The sequence below is a fragment of the Mobula birostris genome, chromosome 13 (assembly GCF_030028105.1).
Source record: "Mobula birostris isolate sMobBir1 chromosome 13, sMobBir1.hap1, whole genome shotgun sequence".
Taxonomy (NCBI): domain Eukaryota; kingdom Metazoa; phylum Chordata; class Chondrichthyes; order Myliobatiformes; family Myliobatidae; genus Mobula; species Mobula birostris.
The window spans coordinates 87,884,170-87,899,237 of NC_092382.1; the positions used below are offsets into that span (position 1 = coordinate 87,884,170).

General features: G+C 45.7%; 1 protein-coding gene across 2 annotated transcripts in view; it reads right to left on the bottom strand.

Annotated features, from left to right (window-relative positions):
• Nucleotides 1-7,293, bottom strand: part of LOC140207112 (NACHT, LRR and PYD domains-containing protein 3-like) — a 43,311-nt gene extending 36,018 nt beyond the window's left edge. For both annotated transcript variants that reach the window (XM_072275445.1, XM_072275444.1), the window contains exons 1-3: nt 5,701-7,293; nt 3,943-4,104; nt 386-506 (exon numbers count right to left, since the gene is read on the bottom strand). The gene's annotated coding sequence lies outside the window, so the exon portion shown is untranslated. The remainder of the gene's footprint in view (nt 1-385; nt 507-3,942; nt 4,105-5,700) is intronic.
• Between the last annotated feature and the right edge of the window lie 7,775 nt (nt 7,294-15,068).

The following is a 15,068-nucleotide window of genomic DNA, read 5'->3' on the forward strand; positions in this document are numbered from 1 at the left end:
CCCATCCCTCCACACAACCACCACCACTAGTTTAATATTTCCTGACATGTCCAGACATTTCTGTGCCTGACATCACTTTATGGACATACGATCAATATCAGTCTTAATATGTCCAGATAATCTTGTGCCTAACGTCACTTTACCAACATACAATCATTGTTTTTAAGCTTTCATACTGTATGCATTGTATTTATTATTATTATTGTGGTTTCTATCATTTTTTCTGTACTGCTTTGGATGCAGAGTAACAATTATTTTGGTCTCCTTTACAGATCTGTACTGGAATGACATTAAACGATTCTGAATCTTGAACCCTGGAAAAACTACAACGACCAACCATATTATCTATACTCCCTCTTGCTTTTATAAACTTTTACAATGTCACCTTCATTCTCCTGTGGACTGAAGATCCAGATTGGCCAACTTTTCCCTAAGGCTCAGCCCTCTAGTCCAGGCAGCATCTTCAGGAATCTCTTCGTCACCCTCTCCAGTTTGATAATCTCTTTCTGACAATAGGAAAAACAAAATTGTACATAATAGTCGGTGTAGTCTCACCAAAAATTTATATAACTACAATATAATGACCATAATCAAAAACTCAATGCCCTAACTGAAGGCCAGCATGATGAAAACCTTCTTTTCCAACCTCTATACTTGCAAGTCCACTTTCATGAACTGTACAGTTGTACTCCCTGGTTGCTCTCCTCCACAACACTCAGTGCCCTCTCATTCACTATACCACCCCGGTCTGACTGTCCAAAATGCACAATTTCTCACTTGACCAAGTTGAAAACCATTTGCCATTTCTCTGCTCCTCTCCATAACTGACTCAAGGTCCCCTTGAAATTCATTATAACCTGTTGCAATATCAACCAGACTCCCGAATTTAGTATCAAACTTGCCGAGTACGTTCAAATACAAATCAATGGCATCATTAGTGAGTTACAAAGATTTCATAAAGGTACTGACGCACACATTCCACTCGTTACAGGCCTTCTTTCACTTAATCGATCTTCAATCATCACCCTCTGCTACCTATCATGGAGCACGGCCTGAACCACCTCGCTAGCTTCCTACATCACTGCTCAACTTTGTCTATCGCTGTAGTTCTCTTCAAAGATCTTCAAAATACTTGTCAGACATGGCATCCCACTGAGTGCTGCAGACGGTGTTTTCCCCATAACCAGTGTCTTTTAAGAGGTTCCTGGAGCTTAGAAAAAATAGAGGGCTATGGGTAACCCGAGGTAATTTCTAAACTAAGTATTTGTTGGGCACATAATTGTGGGCCAAAGCGTCTGCATTGTGATGTAGGTTTTCCATGTTTCATGTTCTAAACGCGCGAGTCCAGACTCACTGCAGATGACAGCTGGAGAATTACCAATCTGGACTGAAGACCGTATACTGGCAGCTCTATCTTCTCAGGGACTCCTTCCCCATAGTATAACCCACACACAGACTTCCTGGGACGTATTGGTTCCGGCGATAAGCCGTGGTGTTCCTGCCATTTGCGATTCACAAACTGAGATGGAACTGGAACCTAATGACCCTCTGCTGGGGCCGGGGCTCAGGCTGGTTCACCGGTCTGTAGGTTGGGAGAGGATCCAGATGCAATTCAGCTTGACTCAAGCAGCTAAACTGAGCACATTTGATAACAACAAACATAAAAAATGTTGGTGAACGCAGCAGGCCAGGCAGCATCTATAGGGAAAGGTACAGTCGACGTTTCGGGCCGAGATCCTTCGACAGGACTAACTGAAATAAGAGATAGTAAGAGATTTGAAACTGGGAGGGGGAGGGGGAGATCCAAAGTGATAGGAGAAGACAGGAAGGGGAGGGATAGAGCTAAGGGCTGGAAAGTTGATTGGCAAAAAGGATACGAGGCTGGAGAAGGGAGAGGTTTATGGGACGGGAGGCCTGGGGAGAAAGAAAGGAGGAAGGAAGCCCAGAGGATGGACAAGGAGTATAGTGAGAGAGACAGAGGCCGAAAAAAGAGCGAGAAAGAGGGGGGATTTAATAATAATAAATAAATAAATAACGGATGGGGTACGAAGGGGTGGTGGGGCATTTGCGGAAGTTTGAGAAGTCAATGTTCATGCCATCAGGTTGGAGGCTACCCAGACGGAATATAAGGTGTTGTTCCTCCAACCTGAGTGTGGCTTCATCTTTACAGTAGAGGAGGCCGTGGATAGACATGTCAGAATGGGAATGGGATGTGGAATTAAAATGTGTGGCCACTGGGAGATCCTGCTTTCTCTGGCAGACAGAGCGTAGGTGTTCAGCAAAGCGGTCTCCCAGTCTGCGTTGGGTCTCGCCAATATATAGAAGGCCATATCGGGAGCACCGGACGCAGTATATCACCCCAGCCGACTCACAGGTGAAGTGTCGCCTCACCTGGAAGGACTGTCTGAGGCCCTGAATGGTGGTGAGGGAGGAAGTGTAAGGGCATGTGGAGCACTTGTTCCGTTTACAAGGATAAGTGCCGGGAGGGGGATCGGTGAGGAGGGATCGGGGGGGGGGCGGTGAATGGACAAGTAAGTCGCGTAGGGAGCGATCCCTGCAGAAAGCCGGGGGGGGGGGAGGGAAAGATGTGCTTTGTGGTGGGATCCCGTTGGAGGTGACTTTTTTCTTTTGTTGGGGTGAGAGGCAGAAGGAGCCTCTGAGAGCCTCGGAGTAGATGATGGGATTTGAGGGGTGAGAGGAAGAAGGAGTTTTGTTGGGGTGAATAACATTTGATAACAATGTCATTGCTCTGTGTCTTGCTGACTGTTATGTTTCACACAGTGTTGCAGAAACAATATGCTGTTACTGTAAAATAAAATAGAACATTATGGGAACTCAGCACATCAGACTACATCGGTGAAGGGAGAAATGGTGGAAGACCCAGTCTCAGAACGAAAGCTACCTAAGATGCTGTCGATTTGCTGAGCGTTTCCAGTGTTTTCTTCTTCTTGCTTTTTTCTCTTCTAGTCCCCCCCCCCCATTTTACAGCAAAAATAAATAAATAAATAAATAAATGGTCGCAGAAGTTTTGGAAACCCCAAACTGTTCAAAGGATTTTTATAAATGCCACCCCACCCCCACCAATTTGTAACTTCTCAGTCAATTGCGTCCCCAGTGTAATCCATCCCTTACAGTCAATGTTCACCGCATCCTTTCCTCCTACTATCATTCTGTTACATTTGCTCCTGAGGCTACGCTGAGAGGTGGTGCCCACCGAGAGATAACAAAGTGCAACACTTGCTGCAGCTCTGACAGGCTGTTACCCTGGAAACGGAGGAAATGGCTCACCGAAAATAACCGAGAAAGGAAATAACAAACTCAACATGATGTGCTGTGAGTTACATTATGACAAAGATTAACACTGCAGCCATTTTATAACAGTGAAACTAAAATTGTAATGGTTGATTTTACCCTGACTCGCGTTGTATGTGACATCTCTGGTAGTTCTAGCTATCAAAAAACAATTTCTGGAAAACTCAATGAGATAAAAGGTGCAAAATAAAAATAAAAATATAAACACCACAAAGAAGCAAAGATTAGACGAAAGATTGGTGAAATATATTATTGAGGCGATTGGATACAGGCTGGACAGAGCTTGAACAAGATGGTTGATATACAGTTTAACCTTGAGGTGGTGGGAAACAGGTTCCCTAGGATGGGTTTAGTTCGGCATCAGCACCTCATCCCTTCCTGGAACCACATAACAGGGGCTAAGTGGCGGCTCATCTCAGGCAGTTCGGTGTGAAGGTCCCACAACCCAGACTGACCCTGGCAGGTTGTTTCCAGGAAATGGGACGAGGCCGCCAGTTCGAGGAAGTTAACGGGACTCGCTGCCGAACATCAGGTGCCGCCCCCCCCACCCACCCCCGAGATCGGCCTCAGTGCTCACGGATGGGAAATTCTCGGTCCCGTTCTCCGCTCGGGACCGGCCTCAATACTGACCGATGAGAACTTGATCAATTTGTCCCGCAGACAACGATCGATCCTTCGGCTCCCAGACGCCGATCCTCTTCAACAGAGAACGTAAAGAAAACCACCGCCCACCCGGAGACTTTGAGAGCGGGGGCGGGGCTTCGGAAGCAAAACCCCGCAGATGCTGCAGATCTGCGTTTGAAATGGGAGCGAGAAAATGGATCACGTGACGTGTGGAGGATCTCCCACCTGAACCGGTGACTCTGCTCCTCACCCCTCACACGCTGTCCAACCCACCTGCCGCATGTTACACATTATTCCATATTTACACCAGCTACATTTTTAATTTTTCCCTTGTATCTTCCCCGTCCTCACTGCTCCACCTCCTGGTTCTCAGAGTTACGGGTTCGATTCCCATCCCGGTGCGATACACAATTCCCATCCGAACAGGAATTGTGCAGGTTTCATTGAAATCAGTTCTATGTTTATAAACACTAATTTCTATTCACATTCCTCCGGCCTCACTGGACAGCAACACTAAAACATCATGTGAGAAACAGCAGGAGGTGGCCATTCAGCCCCTCAAACCATCAACAAGATGACGACTGCTCTCGCATCTCAGTCTCATTTTCTCGACCCCTTCTGTCTCCAAGCATCTGCTTATCTCTGTTTTATGTGAAGACAATTACTGAGACTTCATCGTCCACCAGGCATCAGTCTGGTAAATCCCTAAAACAAGCACTGTCTGACTTCTTAGATAATCCTCCATGGAATTAAATTACATTTCTGCAGTCCCATGCTGGCCCCACCACTCACCTCCTATCCCCTGTCACTATTTCCACCTTCCCACCTCCCCCTCACCTGGATCCACCTCTCACTCCTCAGCTCTTGTCCCATCCCCACCCCTCAACTCTTTTCTCTGACTATTTCCTGTCCACTCTCAGTCCAGAGGGAGGGTCTCGGCCCGAAATGTTGACAGTCCATTTCCCTCCACAGATGCTGCCCGACCCACTGAGTTCCTCCGGCAGTTTGTTCTTTGGTCTGTATAACCCGTGTTAGTGTGGGGAGTGGGATTTTACACCATATTCCCAGTACAATCTCAACAAAACACAAATAATTGTCACTTTGCCCGGACCATTGGCCCCGCTTGCAGGTCAACAGTCTGCCGGTGTTTGCTCTCATTACATGCACAACTCTTTGAGTGATTATGCAGAAAGTTTGAAGTTAATAACTCATCTCCTTCTACCTTAGGCCATGAACATATCAATCACCCCTCGTACGTAAATATTTCCCCTGAACCCTCCCCCAGGTGACTGACGGTGGTAAACTCATTGACGGCAATGCCAATGAATATGAAGGGAAGGACAGTAGTCTGTCTCATTGGAGTCTGGTACATTTGTGATATGAAAGCTACTTTTTCCCCATGGTAAAGGTGTTTGATATCATTACCTTCCCAGAGAGAATGGGTCAAAACATGTCCTCAGGGGTAGAAAGGTCCAGAACAAGCAACACACGCAAAATGATGGAGCAACTCAGTAGGCCAGGCAGCATCCATGGAAAATATCGAAAGAAGCTGCAGAAGATCTGGTGAATCTTCATTGCACTCTCTATAACAAATACTCTCTAACCTCTTTGTTAATCCTCTACGGAATTAATTTCCATCTTCTGCAGCCCCGTGTTGCCCCAACCACTCACCTCCCACCCCTGTCACTATTTCCACCTTCCCACCTCCCCCTCACCTGGATCCACCTCTCACTCCCCAGCTCTTGCCCCATCCCCACCCCTCACCTCTTTTCTCGGACTATTTCCCGTCCACTCTCAGTCCAGAGGGAGGGTCTCGGCCCGAAATGTTGACGGTCCATTTCCCTCCACAGATGCTGCCCGACCCACTGAGTTCCTCCGGCAGTTTGTTCTTTGGTCTGTATAACCCGTGTTAGTGTGGGGAGCGGGATTTTACACCATATTCCCGGTACAATCTCAACAAAACACAAATAATTGCTAGGGTTATTACCATACCTAAACACGAGAAAGCTTGCAAGTGCTGGAAATCCACAGGGGACACACACAAAACGCTGTAGAAATTCAGCACAACAGGCAGTACCTATGGAAAAGAGTAAACTGTCCACATTTTGGACTTCTAGCCTTTTTCATTACTGAGGAGGAGTGGAAATGATCTGAATAAAAAAGGATGGGAAGGAGAAAGAGGCAAGCTGGAAGGTGATAGGTGAAGTCATGTGATGGGCAGGACAAGGGCTGGAGATGAAAGAATCGGGGTGTTATAAATAGGAGAAAGGGGGAAGAGGGGACCCAGAGGGAAGTAATAGCCTGGTAAGCAGAAATGAAAGTTCAGAGTAGAGAATAGAGAAGTAGGTGGGGGGAATTTGTTTACTGGAAGGAGAATTCAATATTCATACAATCAGGTTGGAGGGTACCCAGATGGAATATCAGGTGTTGCTCCTCCACCCTGAGGGCGTTCTCATCTTGGCACAAGAGACGGCCATGGATCGAGACGTCGGAATGGGAATCAGAATTGAAATGTTTGGCCACTGCAAAGACCCCTTGTGGCAGATGATAGAGATGCTCGACAAACATCTCACAATTTATGGCAGGTCTTACCAATGTAAAGGAGGCCGCATCGGGAGCACGGGATACAATGGATGACAGCAGCAAATTCGCGAGTGAAGTGTTGCCTCATCTGGAAGGACTGTTTTGCCCTCTGAATGGAGGTGAGGGAGGTGGTGTACGGATAGGTGTAGCACTTAGGCCGTATGCAGGGATAATTATCTGCAGGAAGATTAGTGAGGAGGGATGAATGAACAAGGGAATTGTGTAGGGCGTGATCCCTGTGGTCTCCTGTTTGTGACATCCCGAACAGATTTGCATAAATGCAATCCCTCATTCATTAGTTATCTCTATATTGCAATAGAAACATCATATATTCCATACAGTGAATGCTCAAGGCATTCTGACATCCACACCGGCTCCTGCGGGGCAGTGACTGTGTCTCTACGCTGAGAGGCGGTGACAACAGAGCGAGTAAAAAGTGCAACTCTTCTTGCTGATCTGATGGGCTGTTACCCTGGAAACGGAGGAAGTGGCTCACCAAAAATAACCGAACAAGGGAAATAACAAATTCAACAGCAGCTGCTCTGAGTTTCATCTTGACAAAGATTAACACTGCAACCATTTTGTTACAGTGAAACTAAAATTGTAATGGCTGATTTTACTCTGCCTTGTGTTCTATTCAGTTACTGTAAATCTCTGGTAGTTCCAGCTCACAACAACGATCCCTGGATAACTCAATGAGCTAAAAGGGTGCAAGACAATACCTCACAATGCCCATCCACACCGTGAAGACGTGAGAGATCTGGCTCTCACAACCCTGTCTGAACAGAGGAATGATGAAACAACTCACACACGTAGAGCAGTGTCCCGGAGGTGAGATTACTCTGTTTAACCCTCTCTGTCTGCAAGAAAACAACAGACCGAATGGCTGCTTCCAGTGTCCTGGAATTATGTAAAACCATTATCCACCTGGCATCGACCCAGGTGAAGATTCATTCCTACACTGGACCAGGTGATGGAGGTAAATTTCTCCAGGTACATATCAGCGGCTGGGTGTAGTCCCGGCATCAGCACCTCCTCCCGCTCCTCGGACCAGAACACCAGGGGCTGAGCATGCGCAGTACAATTGCCTCGTCGATAGAACGGAGGAGGGGGCCGCGGAGACAAACCAGCAGATGCTGCAGATCTGCGGTAAACTATGGTCACGTGACCGATGGGTGGGTCAATTTCGGTCAGGTTTAACATCACCGGCAGCTGTCGTCAAATTTGCTATCTTTACGGCTGCAGTACAATAAAACATAGAATAGTACAGCACAGTACAGGCCCTTCGGTCCACAATGCTGTGCCGACTCTCAAACCCCGCCTTCTATATAAGCCTCCACCTTAAATTCCTCCATATATCTGTATAGTGGTCTCTTAAACTTCACTAATGTATCTGCCTCCACCACTGACTCAGGCAGTGCATTCCACGCACCAAGCACTGTTGGAGTAAAACACCTTCCTCTAATATACCCCTTGAACTTCCCACCCCTTACCTTAAAGCCATGTCCCCTTGTATTGAGCAGTGGTGCCCTGGGGAAGAGGCGCTGGCTGTCCACTCTATCTATTCCTCTTATTATCTTGTATACCTCTATCATATCTCCAGTCATCCTCCTTCTCTCCAAAGTGTAAAGCCCTAGCTCCCTTAATCTCTGATCATAATGCATACTCTCTAAACCAGGCAGCATCCTGGCAAGTAACATCTGTACCCCTTGCAACGCTTCCACATCCTTCCTATAGTGAGGCGACCAGAACTGGACACAGTACTCCAAGTGTGGCCTAATCAGAGTTTTATAGAGCTGCATCATTACCTCGCAACTCTTAAACTCTATCCCACAACTTATGAAAGCTAACACCCCATAAGCTTAACTACTCTACCCACCCGTGAGGCAACTTTCAGGGATCTGTAGATATGTACCCCCAGATCCCTCTGCTCCTCCACAGTACCAAGTATTCTGCCATTTACTTTGTACTCCACCTTCGAGTTTGTCCTTACAAAATGTACCACCTCACACTTTTCCTGGTTGAACTCCATCTGCCAGTTCTCAGGCCGCCTCTTCATCTTATCAATGTCTCTCGGCAATCCTCGACAATTCTCTACACTATCGACAGCACCACCAACCTTTGTGTCGTCAGCTAATATGCCAACAAACCCTTCTACCCCCACATCCAGGTCGTTAATAAAATTCACAAAATGTAGAGGTCCCTGAACAGAATTTATGGGACATCTCTAGTCACAACCCTTCAATCCGAATGTATTCCCTTCACCACGACCCTCTGCCTTCTGCAGGCAAGGCAATTTTCAATCCACCTGGCCAAACTTCCCTGGATCCCATGCCTTCTGACTTTCTGAATAAGCCTACCTTGTGGAACCTTGTCAAATGCCTTACTTAAATCCATGTAGATCATGTACACAGCACAACCCTCATCTATATGCCTGATCACCTCTTCAAAGAACTCTATCAGGCCTGTTAGATTCCAACACATCCTCTCCCTTAATATTAACATGCTCCAAACATCAACCTCACTCATATTGTCCTCACTGTCATCAAGTTCCCTCTCATTGGTAAATACCGAACAGAAGTATTCTTTGAGGATCTCGCCCACTTCCAAAGCCTGTAGGCATATAATCCCACCTTTATCTCTAATTGGTCCTACCTTTCCTCCTGTCATCCTTTTGTTCTTCATATAATTGAAAAATGCCTTGGGGTTTTCCTTTACCCTACTCGCCAAGGCCTTCTCATGCCCCATTCTTGCTCTCTTCAGCTCCTTTTTAAGCTCCTTTCTTGCTTCTCTATATTCCTCAATAGACCACTCTGATCCTTGTTTCCTAAACCTCATGTATGCTGCCTTCTTTCACCTGACTAGATTTCCCACCTCACTTGTCACCCATGGTTCCTTCACCCTACCATTCTTTATCTTCCTCACCGGGACAAACTTATCCCTAATATCCAGCAAGAGATCCCTAAACATCGAACACACGTACATAGTACATTTCCCAGCAAAAGCGTCATCCCAATTCATGCCTGCAAGTTCTAGCCTTATAGCCTCATAATATGCCCTTCCCCAATTAAAAACTTTTCTGTCCTCTCTGATTCAATCCTTTTCCATGATAATGCTAAAGGTCAGGGAGCAGTGGTCTCTGTCCCCCAGATGCTCAGCCACCGAAAGATTTGTGACCTGACCTGGTTCGTTACCTAATACTAGATCTAGTATGGCATTCCCCCTAGCCGGCCTGCCAACATTCTGTGACAGAAAACCGTCCTGGACATACTGAAGAAACGCTGCCCCGTCTAAACGCTTGGAACTAATCAGGTGCCAATCAATATTAGGGAAGTTAAAGTCACCCATGATAACAACCCTGTTATTTTTGCACCTTTCCAAAATCTGCCTCCCAATCTGCTCCTCTGTATCTCTGCTGCTACCAGGGGGCCTATAGAATACCCCCAGTAGGGTAACTGCTCCCTTCCTGTTCCTGACTTCCACCCATATTGACTGAAAAGAGGATCCTATACATTACCCACCCTTTCTGTAGCTGTAATAGTATCCCTGACCAGTAATGCCACCCCTCCTCCCCTTTCCACACTCCCCCCGCCCCATCTCTTTTGTAGCACTGAAACCCATGAATATTGAGAATCCGTTCCTGCCCTGGTGCCAGCTAAGTCTCTGTAATGGCCACTACATCATAATTTCATTTATGAATCCAAGCTCTCAGTTCATCACCTTTGTTCCTGATGCTTCTTCATTGAAGTGCACGCACTTTAGACTTTCTACCAAGCTACGTTTGCACCCTTTATTCTGCTTCTCTTTCCTCAAAGCCTCTTTAAATGTCAGATCTGGCTTTACTCCATGCACTTCTTCCACTGCTCTATCCTCCGGGTCCCATCCCACTTGAAAATTAGTTTAAACCCTCCCGAACCATGCTAGCAAACCCACCTGCAAGGACATTGCTCCCCCTCGAGTTCAGATGCAACTCATCCAATCTGTACATGTCCCACATACAATAATAAACAAAAAAAACACGATGAATTACAGTAACTATAGAGATAATTTAGCTATATTAAATGAGTAGTGCAAAATAAAACTAAACAATAAAAACAACAATTAGGGAGGCTTAACTGAAGTACAAATGTTTTTGAGAAGCCCAGAAAAATGAAAAAGGCTTAATTCTCCATTTAGTGCGGTCATATATCGGGAAACATCGGCTGCATTTTGGCAGGGCGTAACGGGGGAATTGAGTAAAAGGAAATGCCAGCGACAACGAGAGAACGTGAGAGATATGGATCTCACGGTATTTTCTGAGCGGACACGCACGTGGAGCAGTGTCCCGCAGATGCTGCAGATCAGCGGTAAACTGGAAGTTCAGAACTGGATCACGTGACGGGTGGAGCGTCCCCCCCCCCCACCTGAACCGGTGACTCTGCTCTTCGCCGCTCGTGTGCTGCCGACCTACCTGCCGTATTTTCCCATTCTTTCATATTTTTAGTGCCGACAATTTTAAATTTTCCCTCCATGTCTTCCCCATTCCCGTCCTCCGGGTCACAGAGTCACGGATTCGATCCCCATCACAGTCCAACACGCAATTCACAGCCAAACTGCAAATACGCAGCTTTCATTCACATCACTTCTATAAAAGAATACCGAGAAGATTCACAAGGACGTTACCGGGACCAGACGACCTGAGTTATAAAGAAAGACTGAATTCCTTAGGACTTTACTCCTTGGAACGTAGAAGATTGAGAAGAGATTTGATAGAGGTAATGATGCGGGGTATAGCTAGGGTAAATGCAAGCAGGCTTTTTCTACTGAGGTTTGGTGGGACAACAACTAGCGGTTATGGGATAAGAGTGAAAACGTTAAGGGGAATATGAGAGAATCTTCTTCACTCACAGTGTCGCGAGAGTGTGTGAAGAGCTGCCAGTGCAGCTGATGCATGCGATTTTAATTTTAACTTCCAAGAGAAGTTTGGGTGAGTAAATGGATGGTAGTGTTATGTCGGGCTCTGGACCCGGCGCAAGTCGATGGAAGCAGGCAGTTCAAATGTTCGGGCACAGACTAGGTGGGTCGAAGGTCCTGTTCTGAGCCGCACTTTTTTTATGACTCTACTGAAGCAAAAATAACTGTTAGAGTAATTTCAGTCGTATAGCCAATAACTCTTACAATAAATAGAATGTACATTTGACTTTCCTCTCTACCCACTGCACCTCAGTCCGCCACCATTTAGACACACCCAGTCTTTCTGTTTCTCCTACAGAAGTGGATGATCTCTCACTTCACATATTGGGCTCCAACTGGCCTGTTGTTCCCACGCACTCGGTTTGCCTCCGTTACTCCGAAACATCGCGACAAGAGACACAGAACATAGAACTGTACAGGGCAGGAACAGGCCCTTCGACACATAATGTTTTACTCAACCATTAAGTTACTAATCATAGTCATAGTTATAATCATACTTTATTAATCCCGGGGGAAATCGGTTTTCGTTACAATTGATCCATAAATAATAAATAGTAATAGAACTATAAATAGTTAAGAAATAATATGTAAATTATGCCAGTAAATTCTGAAATAAGTCCAGGACCAACCTATTAGCTCAGGATGTCTGACCCTCCAAGGGAGGTGTTGTAAAGTTTGATGGCCACGGGCAGGAATGACTTCCTATGACGCTCAGTGCTGCATCTCGGTGGAATGAGTCTCTGGCTGAATGTACTCCCGTACCCACCCAGTACCTTGTGTAGTGGATGGAGACATTGACCAAGATGGCATGCAACTTAGACAGCATCCTCTTTTCAGACACCACCGTCAGAGAGTCCAGTTCCATCCCCACAACATCACTGGCCTTACGAATGAGTTTGTTGATTCTGTTGGTGTCTGCCACCCTCAGCCTGCTGCCCCAGCACACAACAGCAAACATGATAGCACTGGCCACCACAGACTCGTAGAACATCCTCAGCATCGTCCGGCAGATGTTAAAGGACCTCAGTCTCCTTAGGAAATAGAGACGGCTCTGACCCTTCTTGTAGACAGCCTCGGTGTTCTTTGACCAGTCCAGTTTATTGTCAATTCGTATCCCCAGGTATTTGTAATCCTCCACCATGTCCACACTGACCCCCTGGATGGAAACAGGGGTTACCGGTACTTTAGCTCTCCTCAGGTCTACCACCAGCTCCTTAGCCTTTTTCACATTAAGCTGCAGATAATTCTGCTCACACCATGTGACAAAGTTTCCTACCATAGCCCTGTATTCAGCCTCATCTCCCTTGCTGATGCATCCAACTATGGCAGAAACTATAAAGGAATTATAGAACTGTTAAGAAACTATAGCAGCCGCTCAATCACACATTCTCTTTCTCAGTCTGTTTTGGCAAGGATTGTGTGTTTATGTTTTCCAGATTTTCTGTATATTATAGTTATAGAATTAACGCTGTCTAACGTGGAAACAAGCTCAGGGGCTTGGTGAGTGAGACAGAAGACATTAATGACGAAGAAGCATTATAATAATTTGTTTACAAACAGTAAAATATTCAAATAAATAAATCAATAGATAGATAAATAGATAGATAGATAGATAAATAAATAAATAATAAGTAAGTAAGTTAGTTCCCGAGTTACACAGGTCGCAAATCTAAACATTGGACAAGCAGACACTTAGCTGAGAGTGCGCGTGGGCACACTATCCAATGGTTCTTCAGCACTGCTCACGAACTCAGCTTGGAAAAAAGATTCCAGGGGCAAAAGAAAAAGAGCCCCAGGCTTCCGCACGTACCATTATCATACACTTGAAGTATCTGAAACCAGACTCTGGTACCGTGACACACAAGGCAACCGATGGGGAGAGGAGTGGCGGGGGGAAGTCAAACAAATTACTGCATACCTGAAACGGGCCAGTCAATTACCCGCACCTTAGAAGCGGCTTTCGATGTGCAGTAAAACTCCACCCCTCAATACCAGACCTCCCCCGCCACATACCACGGTTCCTATAATTTTCCTGCAAACATGTCGGTGCTAGGGTGCTCAGCAGTAGCGAAGTATGAGGGTTCCGTTCCTCTTGTTTTTCCAGCATGTGAGCGGCATGGCCATTGCAGTTCGCCAATGCTAACGCATTTCTTGTCCTCGAATATAGTATAATTGCGTGAATTTTTGTATGCCGTGATGGGCTGTTGATGCTTCCAGCTGATTTTCAAGTCGGGATAGAAATACGGTGTATTGAGCGTTGTTTGGATATATCACCTAACTCTCTATAGTGACCAGTAAATCGAACATCAGAAGGCGACGAGAAAATCTACGACGGAATATGTTGTCAGTACTTACTGTATGCAAGGTGAATTATAGTGAATTACAGAGTTTGAGCATGACTCTCCTGCACAGAGTGTACTTCTGGGGAAGTCAGGCACGTCGTTTAGATTGGGATTGCAGTATATCTAAACTCGCCCGTCTGAGAATCTGCAGTCTCAATGCATCGAGACTTGCAGAGCCTACAGGAACTACATGGTGGACTGCTCTATATAAGGTGAACACAAATCATTCAATAGCACAAGTCACATCAACAAAAGACCAGCTATATACTCTTCAAAAACCCAATAAAGCGGGGGGCAGGTCAAGGATACATTTACTACAAACAGTAGTCTCAAATAGAGAAAAAAATACAATAAAAAAGATAGATGGTGGAATGATTTAAGGAGTCATTGAGCGCTCTGCCTGCCACCACATGGATTTTATCAGCACGCCCCGTTTTCTACACAGTCCAAACACGTACCAGTTGTTTGGTTAATTGGTTATTCTCAATTCTACTGATATCGCAATAGGGTTAGATAGCGGAACTGGTGGTTGGCACGGTTCGAAGGGTCAGAAAGACGCATATCGTGCTCTGTCTCAAAAGACAAATAACAAGTAAATGATTTCGTTAATAAATGCATACATACATACATAATGGTATTAATGGCTGAGATAATCAGAGGGTCCTCCAGTCAGATCGACCTCAGTTTCAGCAGATTGCCCGCCGGAAGAAGATGGTGTAGTTGGGTTGTCCAACAATAGTTAAGATTCAACCGAAGAAAGAAATTAATTGTTAAGGCAGAGTATGGAACATCTTCTCTCACGCACATGTGCTACTGGAGGACTGGCAAATAACCAATGCTGTTCGATTATCCAAGAGGTGAGAAAGGAATAATAGAAACCTAGAAAATCTACAGGACAACACAGGCCCTTCGGCCCAAAAGTTGTGCCGAACATGTCTATCTCTTAGAAATTACTAGGGTTAACCATAGCCCTCTATTTTTTCTAAGCTACGTGTACCTATACAAAAGTCTCTTAAAAGACCCTACCGTATCCGCCTCCACCACCGTTGCCGGCAGCACATTCACGCACTCACCTCTCTCTGCGTAAAAAAAAACTACCCCTGACATCTCCTCTGTACCTACTCCGAAGAACCTGAAACCTGTGCCCTCTTGTGGCAGTCATTTCATCCTGGGAAAAAGCCTCTGACTATCTACACAATTAATACCTCTCATCATCTTATACACCTCTATCAGGTCACCTCTCATTTTCCGTCG